At 40.4% G+C, this 13,423-nt stretch overlaps 1 long non-coding RNA gene across 1 annotated transcript in view; it reads right to left on the reverse strand.

Annotated features, from left to right (window-relative positions):
- The window catches only part of LOC150088266 (uncharacterized), a 145,500-nt gene that overhangs the window by 84,174 nt on the left and 47,903 nt on the right, over positions 1 to 13,423 (reverse strand). Inside the window, exon 2 of the long non-coding RNA XR_016546785.1 lies at positions 9,651 to 9,724. This is a non-coding gene — a long non-coding RNA (uncharacterized LOC150088266). The remainder of the gene's footprint in view (positions 1 to 9,650; positions 9,725 to 13,423) is intronic.

The following is a 13,423-nucleotide window of genomic DNA, read 5'->3' on the forward strand; positions in this document are numbered from 1 at the left end:
GGGATACATACAAATTAACACATGACACAGAAGCCTATGATAGATACAAGTTGATCTGTAACCAAGTTACAAAGGAGGTTAGGCAGGCGAAGACAGATTACGAGAAATCTTTGGCAAGGGATGCAAAGAAAAACAGCAAAGAGTTCTTTACTTATGTAAACTCCAGAAGGAAGGGGATGAATCAGATTGGTCCACTTGATATCGATGGGTCAGCTGTTGAAGATCCTGCTCAGGTAGCTAACAAACTGAATGAATATTTTGCATTGACATTCACACATGAGGAGTTATTCAGCGAGGGGGAATGCCAGAGGTGTATTCAACTCTGGCAGTAAGCTACAGAATCTTGTAATAACTGAGAGTAAAGTGGAGGAGAAATTGTTGAAGATAAATACAAGAAAGGCACCTGGGGTGGATGGGATCTATCCAGTTATATTAAAGGAGGTAGCAGAGGAAGTAAGCAAACCCTTAGCCATAATTATGAGAGCTTCCTTGGACTCAGGGGAAGTACCCATGGACTGGAGATGTGCAAATGTGACCCCAATTCACAAAGGAGGATCAAAGGGCGACACAAGTAATTATAGACCTGTTAGTTTAACTTCTATTCCTGGAAAATTAATGGAGGCACTGGTTAAAGAAGCGCTGCAGGATCATCTAGACAAGACTTCAGTTATAGCTCAGACACAGCATGGTTTTGTTCAGGTCTTGCCTGACCAATTTGATTGGATACTATGATGCAGTCACAAAAGAACTGGATGCAGGGAATAACTTTGATATTATATACTTGGATCTTAGAAAGGCTTTTGATACTGTTGCACATGGAAGACTGCTGCACAAATTGGAGCAGTGTGGCATTGGAGGCAAATCGCTGCTATGGATATAGGGGTGGTTGAGGGGGAGAAGACAGAGAGTGAGAATCAATGGACACTGCTCATCGTGGACTAATGTTATTAGTGGACTCCCTCAGGGTTCAGTATTGGGTCCATTATTGTTTTCTGTATTTATAAATGATATTGATGATGGTATATCAAGCTTAATGTCCAAGTTTGCAGACGATACAAAGGTTGGCAGGGTTGTCAAGGACACTACTGACACTATGCTACTGCAACAGGATCTGGAAAGGTTGAGCCGATGGGCTGAGAGGTGACAAATGAAGTTTAACATTGACAAATGTAAAGTACTACATATGGGAAACAGCAACCCCAGAACAACGTATCAACTCTGTGGTACCACACTGAAAGTGGTAGAGAATGAAAGGGACCTGGTGGTGGTTGTGCAGGCAGATATGAAGTTTTCTGAGCAGTGCAGACAGGCTGCAAGAGTAGCTCATGGTGTATTGTTGATGATATATAAGAATTTTTCTAGCAGGCATAAAGAGGTGATTATTCCCTTGTATAAGGCAATGGTCAGACCACACCTAGAGTACTGTATACAGGTCTGGAGTCCTCATTTCAAGAAGGATGTAGAGATGCTGGAACGAGTACAGAGAAGGGCAACAAGATTAGTGAATGGAACAAAGGGATGCTCTTACGAAGAAAGGCTTAAGTTTTGCAAATTACAGTGTCTGGAGACTAGGCACCAGCGAGGTGATCTGATAGAGGTGTATAAAGCCTTGAATGGTTTGAGCATGCTCAATGCTGATGGGATTCTTCCTCTTGCTCAGAATAATCACCTGAGAGGGCATAAATTCAAATTGAGAAAGGACAGATGTAGGATAGACGTGAGGAAATTTGCTTTTTGCCAGCGGGTGGTTGGTTGGTGGAATAGACTTCCATCCCTTGTCGTGGAAGTTGATAGCCTAAATAAGTTTAAGGCTCAGCTGGACAGGTATTTCGATCGAACAGAGGGGCGAAGTGGAAGTGGTTATTTTTTATTTATTTTTTATTTTTTTGGCTGATGCTGCATAAGCTTGCTTTCTTGCATCAAATGCCTCTATTAATGCTAATAATGAGTCAGTTGGAGTGGTTCATATAAGTTGAGCAGTGATCTGAAAGATGCGATTGTGGTGAAAGGCAATGTGCACACCCAATGAGAATATGCTGAATGGTAAGAAGGAAACTGCAGTGTAAACAATAAGGGCAACCTCCCCTAGCAATAAATAGTGGGCGCATCCATAGCCAGGTGGGCAGGAGCAGCAGTGCATAGCACATGCTTCTTGATTAGACCGGGGTTTGAGCCTGTGAGCCACCAAATATGGAGGATGCGGAAAGGTCAGGATAACCTAACAACTAAGGCCATATCCCCGGAGCAATATGGCCTTAGTTGCTAATGCTCCTAAAAACCAAATAACAACAACAATTAAATGCATTTAATTTAACAACAACATGTTAAATGCATATGAAAAATTCACACTCTTGCAAGCATGGCCTCTTCATGTCTGTTTAAAAGAAAACTGGATCTCCACAACTGTGGATTCCTTTTTATTTCAAGAAGCTTATTATCTGTCTAGTTATGCCACACTTGTCAGTCCATGTCTTATGCCACAAGTCAGTACATGTATGTTGTATGATTGTCTTGTAATCAGTATACGGAACTTGGATGGAAATCAAGGGCAGTTGAGTGTAATACCATTACCTGGTATTACAGGAAATGGTGTGCTCAGGTATCCAATAAAGAGCTTGATTGTTCTTTTGTATAGCAATTACTGCACTTAAAAAGTCTGTGTATATTATGACCTGTGATCTTAAAAGGTTATTGAGATGTGTCAAAGCCATTTCCATCACAGAATTCAACTGTAAAATCACTGCTTGCCAGCGGAAATAGAAGAGAGACAGTGGATGTTGTTGCTGTATTTGGGTTTTTTGGCACAAGGGCCTCTTGGGCCATATTGTGCCTCTTCAATATTTGCTTATCACAAATTTCACATGTTATTGTGATCACAGACTATTATAAAGATTTATATGTTTCAAATAAGTAAACAGTTCCTCAAAATTTGTTTAATTGCTAAGAATAAGTAATAAGGTTAATGGTTCCTGCAAGTATGATAGGGAGATAAAGCTTGATTTTATGGTAGTTGAATGTTGGGGACATTCAATGAGAATATATTTTATTGTTAGCTGTCACTGGCAAAAGAAACACTGAGGAGGGTCCTTTCCCATAAGCAAATACATATGAGTTGGATGCGAATGACCGATGCGGAGCCTTGCTCTTTTTTCCTACCTTCCAGAGTTTGCAAGCTTTTGAGTAGATTGGATGCTGGCCTTTATAATTTGGACATTTTGGTATTTATATGGTGCACTCCTTTTGTGTATGGGCTTTGGAGCTGCAGTTTGGGTGGCAGACTGTGTTCCCCTTGACATACTCTTTGTGAGTGTCCAAATTTTTGACACTTGAAGCATCTGATTGAGTTGGGAATAGAGGGTTGGTTACCAGTTCATATGGTATGATGTGTTTCACAGGTGTTTACTTTCTATGTGAGTTGATCCTTTTAGCCTGATTCATACTTCATTGGATTAGTCTGTTGCTTGTGTTTACTTCCTTACAGGAGGTAGTATAAATTAATATCATTAAGGAAGGTGAAAACATCTGTAAAGTCATCTCTATCATTCAAGACTGCTAGGGTAATGGAGTGATGTGTCCTATAAACATCTTTGAAGGCTTGTTTGCATTCTTTTGCATATTTACACAGTCTATTAATATATGTTTTAATGTCTGGATACTATCACAAGTCTGGCATCGTGGTGGTTCTTCTGCTTGAAATAGAATGATTTGAGTCAGATGGGTATGCCCAATTCTTAGTCTGGCCAGTACTGTTTGTTCTTTTCTTGACTTTCATGTGCCAGAAACTTATTTTCCAATTTTCCGCTTTATTTGGTACAGTTTGTTTTCAGTTTGCAGATTCCAAGTTTCTTGCCATTGCATCTGGCATGTACGTTGTATCACAGGTTTGTAGTCAAAATAAGGGACTGAGATCTCTTCTCTAGTCTGGCTTCTTTTGCCGATCTGTCCGCTGCTTCATTTCCAGCAATCCCTGAATTTCCTGGGATCCAACAGAAATGTATCTCCTGTTCATTTACAGCACAGTCAGTTAGTATTTGTTGTATGTGCCAGAGGTTTGGGTGTGCCTCTGATTTGCATGGCTTGTAATGAACTCAAGGAATCTGTGCATATTACACTTCTTTTGTAAAGCATACCTTGTATATAAGTTAAGGCTATTTTTTGGGCATACAATTATACACTGCACTCTTTCAGTAGTTATTGTGTTAATGTAATATCTGGAAAAACAGCTGCTGCTGCTGCTGCTCCACTAAAGTATCTGTTTTCGACCCATCTGTGCATATTGGGATACAGTCTGAAATTTGAAGTTATGTGCTGCATGTAACCATTGAAAGATTGTTGCAGGTATAATAAGGTGTAAGGTATGTTCATGTCAGACGGCACCTGGGATTTCTCCCATCTCCAGGCGTGTTCGCTGTATCGAGGATGGTACACTGTCAAGCCAGAGACTTGAAAGTGTGTAGGCCATGTCTGTGCAGTGTGATGTGGTGTGCCCATACCTCGCCATGTGGAAGCTAGCCGGGTGTGTCCAGAATCACGATAAGTTGCTCTGGCAGGTCCTGCCACCTAGTTTCCTGGGATTTCAGTGGCTAGGACCTAAAAAAAAGAAAAGAAAAAAAAAATTTCACGCGTTTGATGTTAATTCTTAACAAGATTGCTGTTAGGAAATCGCTGGTTGGGGTTGAACGCTAGAGAGATGTGTTAAAAGGCCTAATAGGTCGGGCAAAATTTTGTTGCTATTAAATTTAGACATGTGGACTATATGCTAGATGAAAGATAATAGTGGGAGGGAGGGGAGGCTGAAGACTGGGGGGGGGGTCAGAAGTAGAAGTAAGGGGAGACTGAAGACTGGGGGGATTAGAAGTAGAAGTAAGGGGTTGATAGAGGAGATGACTCTGCTAGGCAGTGTGGCATGCCCATACCACACCAGAGGGAAGTTTGGATGGCAGGTGGGGGAGATGAAGAAAAGTTGTCTCCCCCTGCCATGGATAGGGTATACAGGTAGAGTGAGGGAGAGGCTGAAGACTGGGGGGTGAAAGGCAGAAGTATGGGGACAATTCCCTTCTGGTGTGACATGGGCATGCCACACTGCCTAGCAGGGGGTCATTGACCCCTTACTTCTACCTCCAGTCTATAGTCCCTCCCACCATTATCTTTCATACAGTGTATAGCTCACATGTCTAAATTTAATAACAACAAAATTTTTCCCGACCTATTAGGCCTTTTAACATATCTCTCTAGCGTTCAACCCCAACCAGCAAATTTCCTAACAGCAATCACATAAAGAATTAACGTCAAATTCAAGGAATTTTTTTTTTAGGTCCTAGCCACTGAAATCCCAGGAAACAAGGTGGCACGACCTGCCAGAGCAACTTGTTGTGATTCTGGACACACCCGGCTAGACTCACGTGATGAGGTATGGGCAACGTCTGGCCCCACTAGGGGCCTGGTGGCCAATAAGCTGGACAAACAATGGGCACAACACATCACACTGCACAGACATGGCCTACATACTTTCAAGTCTCTGGCTTGATAGTGTACTGTCCTTGATACAGTGAACACACGGGAAGATGGGAGAAATCCCAGGTGCCGTCTGACACAAACATACCTTATTATACCTACAACAATCTTTCAACGGTTACATGCAGCACATAGACTTCAAATTTGCAGGTATTGCATTTTTATTCCATTTCTGAAAGGAGATGTCATATTGGGATATGCAAATCGTATGGTGTGGGGGTGAACTGGCAAGTGCGCTACACTGTCTATATTAAGGTAATGTACTGCTAAAAATTCTTGCATGCTGATCCCCAGGGGTCAATTTGCTTGTTGATGATTCTGATAAATATTTCTGCAACATGGATCAGAGAGCATCTCCCAAGCAGGGTGTCCAGACATAGATTTTATTTTAAATGCATAATCCAATGCTAGTTGTTGTTGAATAAGAGTTAAAGGTGGTTCATTGGCTTTGGCATACAGACTATTAATGAGAGAGGTACAATAGGTACCAGTGGCTATACATAGTGCATTGTGATGAACTGGGTCTAGCCATTTGGGAGCTGTTTTCGGTGCTGAATCATACACTGGGCTCCATAATCCAACTTTGATCTAATTAGTAAACCCTTTGTATAGGTTTAATAAGGAATATCTGTCTGCTCCCCATGCTGTTGATAAAAGAATTTTAAGTATGGTAAGATGTTTTGTACAGCTTTTATGTAGCTGCCTGATGTGTTCCAAGAAAGTTAGTCCAAGAAATTTTGCTTTCAGTTGCATTGGCATAATCTGGCCTTTTAGTTTTAATTCACGGTCAGGATGGAGATTTCTTTTGCAGCAGAAAGATACACATATTGTTTTATGTGTTGAAAGTCTGAATCCATTATCTAGTGCCCACTTATTAATATTGCTGATTGCACATTGCAACTGCCTCTCGATAGTTCTCATGTTATGAAGGTGGAAGCTGATTTGTTTGCCATAAAGATTCAAATTAATCTTTATGGCAAACAAAGTAGCACTCAAGACTGAGCCCTGTGGGGTGCCTTCTTCTTGCTGGTAGATTTTGGAGAAAGAAGTTTGTACTTTGACTTGGAAGGTTCTGTTCATAAGGAAGTGCTGGATAAACATAGGAAGACTGCCTCTGAGTCCAGCATGGTGTATGTCTCTTAGGTGTATGTCCCATATCTCCAAGCGGTATCGTAGGCTTTTTCAATGTCAAACCATATGTTGTGATCTGATATATGCATTTCTGATATTGGCTTCTATCGTAACCAGGTGGTCTGGTGTAGACCTGTGATGTTTAAAACCACACCGCGTGTTTCTGAAGATGTTATTTTCCTCTAAATAATTTTCTAGTAATCTTTCTAAACAACTTGTGAGGGCTATTGGTTGATATTTGCATGGGTTTATTAGGTGTTTGTATGGTTTAGGAAAAGCTAGTACTATTGCATGCTGCCATGTGTTTGGAAATACATTTTCTTGGAATATACTGTTATACATTTTCAACAAATTTTCGAATTCAGTCAGTCTTATTAAGGTGCTTGATCATGTCGTAATGTATGTGTTCTGGTCCTACGGCACTTGGCCTGGCTGTGGACAAAACTTTGTGCAGTTCATTTATTGTGAATGGTTGTTGTAGAGCTCATTAACTTTTGAATTAAATCTAATCTTATGTTTTTCTGCTTTTACTTTTTGGATCTGAAATTCCGGATGATATGAAGCTTTCGTTGATACTTTTCCAAGGTTCTCACCTAATGTATTTGAAATAACGGTAGGTTCAGTCAAACTAATTCCATCACAGACCAGTATTGGTGATGGCCTATTTCTATATTAAACTGTCATTTTTCTTATTTTATTCCAGACTTATTTTTTTATTGCAGTTATTAATCAGTCCAAACTAGAGTTTGAACAGGCTAAGAGTAGAAAACCTAATGGTAGCCGAGCATTCTGGTCCCTTGCCACAGCTATTGGCGGCAACTTTTGCCCATCTCTGCTCCCACCTCTGTCCAAACCAGATGGTTCCGTTGTCGCTTCAGCCAAGGATAAAGCTGACCTGCTAGCATCCCATTTTTATTTCAACTCATATATTAATGATCTTAGTAAAACACCTCCCACCATTCCCAACAATGGCTTTTTTTTTTCCTTTTTTTTTTATGTGAATCCCAAACACGAGAGGTATTAGAATCTATAGTACTTAGTACCGTGCTTGGATTGGAGGTTGAGAAGAAGAAAGAAGATATTTGTTGACACTGGACTTGAACGTCTGTAGATTGTAATTTTCAGGAAATACGTATGAAGGAAGGTTGTTCCAGAAAACGGCAATTGAATGAATAAATGAGGAAGATGAAAAGTTGGTTCTGTGGGTTTGAAGTTGGACAGTAAATGGATGTTGGCCGGTGGCGGCACGTGTTCAGACTGTTTTGAAAGAAAGAGTGGGAATTATAGAAGCCAATTCAGAAGAACAGTGCCCATGGAAGTATCTGTAGAAGAGGCATGCAGCAGAAACAGTATGTCTATGAGAAAGCGAGTGGAGAGACTCTGTTAGAGATGAATCATTAATTAACCTAACTACCCTCTTCTGAATGGAATTAAGAATCCTGAGAGAGGTTTTGGGGGCACCACCCCAGATGTGGGAACAATATTCCATGGCAGGGCGGATTTGCAATTTATACAGAGCAGCTGTTTGGAAGAAAAGTAACGCCGAGAACGAAAGAGAAAACCAAGTTTTTTAGATGCAGAGGAAGCAATATTTGTAATGTGCTTGTGCCAAGAGAGATTAGAAGTCAGGGTAATCCCCAAAAGAGATATATCATTTTGCCTAGAAATCGGAGTGTCCCTAAAGATAAGCATAGGAGCAGAAGAATCCTTTTTGCGAGATATAAGACAAGACTGAGTTTTAGAAGGGTTGAAATCAACTAAGTTGTCTTTGCCCCACTGGAAAATTACCTGAAGATCGGCATTTAAGGAATTGGCAGCAGATTTTCGAGAAGTTGAAGCTGATTGAGCAGGACAAGGTTTCTCAAAATGGAAAGTGGAATGCAATGTGCTATCATCGGCAAAACTATGGATAGGATTGCCAGTCAATGGGAGAAGGTCATTAATATACAAGAGGAAAAGAGTGGGGGAAAGAACTGAACCTTGGGGTGCACTGGCATTAGTGGAGAAGTTAGAAGACAGAAAGCCATCTACCATCACCCTCAGTGAGCGATCAGAGAGGAAACTGGATAACCAATTACTAAAAACAGTTGGCAACCCATAAGATGGAAGCTTGTTTAGAAGACCATTATGCCAAACACGATCAAAAGCCTTTGAGATGTCAAGAGCAACTACTTGTGTTTCACCGAACTTTTCCATCGAATTAGTCCATAAACGGGTAACATAAGCCAGAATATCACCAGTGGATTGACACTGATGGAATCCATACTGGCGATCGTTGATCAGACAGAAGGTTTCTAGGTAGTTTAAGAGTTGGCGGTTAATTGATTTCGCCATTACTTTAGAAAGAGTAGAAGTAATTGCAATGGGACGATAATTGGATGGGAGGGATTTGTCATCATTTTTAGGAACTGACTGGATATGAACAAATTTCCAAGCAGAAGGAAAAACACCTATGGAATAAGAAAGTGAAAAAAGGCGGCAAAGAATAGGAGTAAGTTCAGGAGCACAGGTTTTGAGAACAAGTGGAGAAATACCATCAGGACCTGGAGCTTTCTTAGCATCAAGATTCATCAAAATCCTTCTGATATCCTTTTGACTGAAGACCACAGGAGGCATTGAATGGAGCGTGTTGGGAATGGTGGGAGGTGTTTTACCAAGATCATTAATACATGAGCTGGAAGAAAAATGGGATGCTAGCAGGTCTGCTTTATCCTTGGCTGAAATGACAACAGAACCGTCTGGTTTGGACAGAGGTGGGAGCAGAGACGGGCAAAAGTTGCGGCCAATAAGCAAGTTTTCTACTCTTAGCCTGTTCAAACTCTCAACCAGCTTTACTAATGTAAGGAATAATATACAAAACAAGAACCATACAATTTAATAATTAAATTACCACATACACCACCAATTATAAAAAAAAAAATAAAAAAAAAAATTCTGGAGAAAAAACAAACCTCAAGTATAAACAAAACTTTATATTAAGGAATTTTCAAAATACTTTTTCATACTTAGGGAATTCTACCACTTCCAGGCCATCAGGAAAAGTTGTTTGAACAGTACCTTCTACTGCATATTTATAAACCTAGATAAGAAAATTCATTCTATTACTTTCTCCTTCTCTCAAAGCTATTTATACTTTTCACTTCATTAATTCTACACAAGTATAAATTGCTTACAAAGGCTGGGTAATTATTTATTCTTTCATTTCTTTCCTAATAAAATAAGACTTTTAATAACTTGTAACAGCAATGCCTTGTTTAATAAACAAAAAATTACATTGCCAAGGCAATGGGAGGGAGGGAGGGGAGACTTATTAAACACAAGAATCCCTAGGTCCTAGGGATTCTAGTGTTTAATAAGTCTCCCCTACCAACCTTCAAGATGGTATCATTAAAAATTGCATTATCCAGTACCAAAATTGCCTCAATTCTAATAAATACACATATCTTTATTACAGTTTATAGCAGAGATTCTCAACAGGGCAATACTGCCCCCAAGGGGGTGAAAATTGTTTTTTTTTGGGGGGGGACAAAAAAATCGTGGGTACTACAATAGTTTGTGGCCCTCCAAAGTTCAACGCTACCCAACAACATCTTATTACTTAATATTTCATTTCTCTCATTGGGTTTTCTTTTCCCCTGAGACAACTGATTTTTAACATATAGGCATATACAGGGTGTCTCAAAAATATTGGTACAAACATTTAGGGGAGGTAGGTAACATTCACATTCTAAAGGAATGTGAATCGCATAGGAACCCATAACCGGAAACATCACCGTAAGTCAGTAGATGGCGCTGTTCATCAGTTCTCGAGAGGGAAAATTTCTGGTTCACTAATTCAAGCAGTAGTCACCGCATGAAGAGCATGCACTGATATACGAAATGTGAGCTGGCAGACATGCACCTAGCGTATGGATTAGCAGAGGGCAATGGACGAGCCGCTCAAAGAATTTATGGAGAATGCTTCCCAGACAGACATGTACCGAACCACTGTTTGTTTGCGAGTGTGCATCAAAATTTGTGCGATTATGGGTCATTTAGAGGTAACAGGAGTAGTGTGGGCAGACCACGTTCGACGCGAACTCCCACCATGGAAGAAAGTGTGTTGAATGCCGTCCAGAATAATCCTACTCCCAGCACACGTGCTGTTGCCTCTGTCTTAGGAGTGTCGCGTTGCAGTGTTCAGCGTGTCTTTCATCTCCAAAGGGTTCAGTTACTGCTCCCCCAAGATCATCCTGCACGTGTGGCTTTTGTGTAGTGGTTTCTCCAAGAAAGTGTTCAAGACTTGAATTTTCCAGCCTATGTTTTGTTCACGGATGAGGCTTATTTCACTCGAGAAGGCTTATTCAATCAGCACAATGCTCATGTGTGGGCTCACGACAACTCACATGGTGTGCGCCCCATGTGGAACAACATCGCTTTGCAATAAATGTGTGGACAAGTATGGTCAGTGACTGCTTAGTTGGCCCATACTTGTTACCATCCTGCATGAACTCCGCTAAATATCGGGTCTTTCTTGAACAAGTTCTACCAGGGTTACTTGACGATGTTCCAGCAAATGCGAGACACAACATTTGGTTTCAACATGCCGGGGCGCCTGCCCATTATGGAAGGTGTGTTCGTGACCATTTGAACAGGCATTTTGGGCGTCAATGGATTGGCCGTGGTGGACCCATTACCTGGCCCCTATGCTCACCTGATTTATCGAGCCTTGATTTCTTTCTGTGGGGGTCCTCAAATCTATCGTATATGAATCGCCTGTGGAGATGGAAATGGATCTTGTGGCGAGACTTGTCTGCGCTGCTGCTACTGCCAAAGAAACTCCAGGTGTGTTCGAACGTGTCTGCCAATCCATGCTGCGTCGGTGTCATGCATGCATCGCGTCTCATGGTGGAACCTTTGAGCATCTGTTGTAACATCATGAAATGCATCCATCTTGTACTCCATTGTTAATATTATGTCAAATAAATGTTTGCCACTAATTACTGTCTTGTGTCATTTCTGCTTCTTGTGCCTCTGCTACTACTTTCCCGTGACGTTTCTGGTTATGGGTTCCTATGCGATTCACATTCCTTTAGATGTTACCTACCTCCCCTAAACGTTTGTACCAATATTTTTGAGACACCCTGTATATTAGGTGTAAGCAAAAAATTTTGATAAAAGGAAGATAGAGGGTGTGATTTGATTCAACCACCTTTGCATAGGCATTAAATGCCTAAGTGCTTTCAGAGGTAATGTCTCTGCAATCCCCAGCATTTGTGCCTTTCTGAAAGCTGCGTGATTGGCGGCAGCGTGGTAGGCATGGTTTATTTATTTATTCTTTTGTTTCATTGGTCAATATACAAGGTATGGATGGGATGAGGAAGTGTTTCAGTCTACTGTTTCTACTTTCTAGGCGACAATTAGTACTGATTTATTGTTTCCTTGTGGAAGTTGTTTATTTTTGATTCACAGTGCTTTTGTGAGTGACATGGGCTATGAGAGTTAAATAAAAATATTTTATATTTTGTTATTTAATTCCTTGTACTTATTCGAGCCATCATTAATCATGTTAAGTGCTGAAATCAAAAAGTGTCGACAGTATCTGGATGAATATCTAGCTTATGGTTTTTTGGAAAGCCCATTCGACTCAAGACAGCCCATGTGTCTTATGTGTAATAGTTCTTTTTCAATTGAGGCTATGAAACTATCAAGATTTTTAGATCACTTAAAAAGGAAACATCCTGATAGAGTTGGTAAACATATCGAATATTTTAAAATAGAATTATGAGCAGTGTAACACTATTACTTCCTTCTTTAAGTAGAACATACAAACATATGAAGGTGCATTATAGCCAAAGTAGCTTATGCACCACAAAACCCTCACAACAACAACAAACAAATGATGATGGAATGATTGCATCTTATAAAATTGCAGAAATCATGGGAAAAACTAGTAGTGCTCATACAGTTGCTGACTGTTATACGACCCACATTAGAGATTGTAATTTCAACAGTTATGCATCAAAATCCTTCCAGTATTTTAAAAGCATTGCCATTGAGCAAGGATTCAATTCAAAGACGAATCGATGAGATAGTAATAGAGGCATGTGATGCAAGAAAGCAAGCATATGAGCTTATGCAGCATCAGCCAAAAAAAAAAAAAAATTCACACAACCATTCACTCTAAAAGTTTGTCAAGTTTCTCCTAGAATTTATTTAAGTTATCAACTTCCACAACAACAGATGGAAGTTTGTTCCAGCAATTAACCACCTGCTGGCTAAAGGCAAATTTCCACACATCTATTCTACAACTGTCTTTCCTCAATTTAAATTTATGCCCCCCTTAGATTTATAATCTGAGAAAGTGGAAGAATCCCATCAGAATTCAGTGTGCTCACTCCATTCAAGGCCTTATACACTTCAATCAGATCACCTCGCACGTGCCTAGTTTCCAGCCACTGCAATTTTCAGAACTTAAGCCTCTCTTCGTAAGAGGACACCTTCGTTCCCCTCACCTATCGTGTTGCCCCTCTCTGTACATGCTTAAGCAACTCTATATCCTTCCTAAAATGAAGCCTGCAGACCTGTATGCAGTACTCAAGGTGTGGCCTGACCATTGCCTTATAAAAAGGGATAATCACATCCTTTTCCCTGCTAGCAAAATTCCTGTATATTATTGATAAAACTCCATGACCTGCTCTGGCAACCTGTCTGCATTGCTCAGAAAATTTCATATATGACTGCACAATTACTCCCAGGTATTTTTCATTTTATACCACCCTAAGTGTAGTACCACACA

This window comes from Mastigoproctus giganteus, chromosome 3 (assembly GCF_048544385.1).
Source record: "Mastigoproctus giganteus isolate SK-2022 chromosome 3, ASM4854438v1, whole genome shotgun sequence".
Lineage (NCBI taxonomy): Eukaryota > Metazoa > Arthropoda > Arachnida > Uropygi > Thelyphonidae > Mastigoproctus > Mastigoproctus giganteus.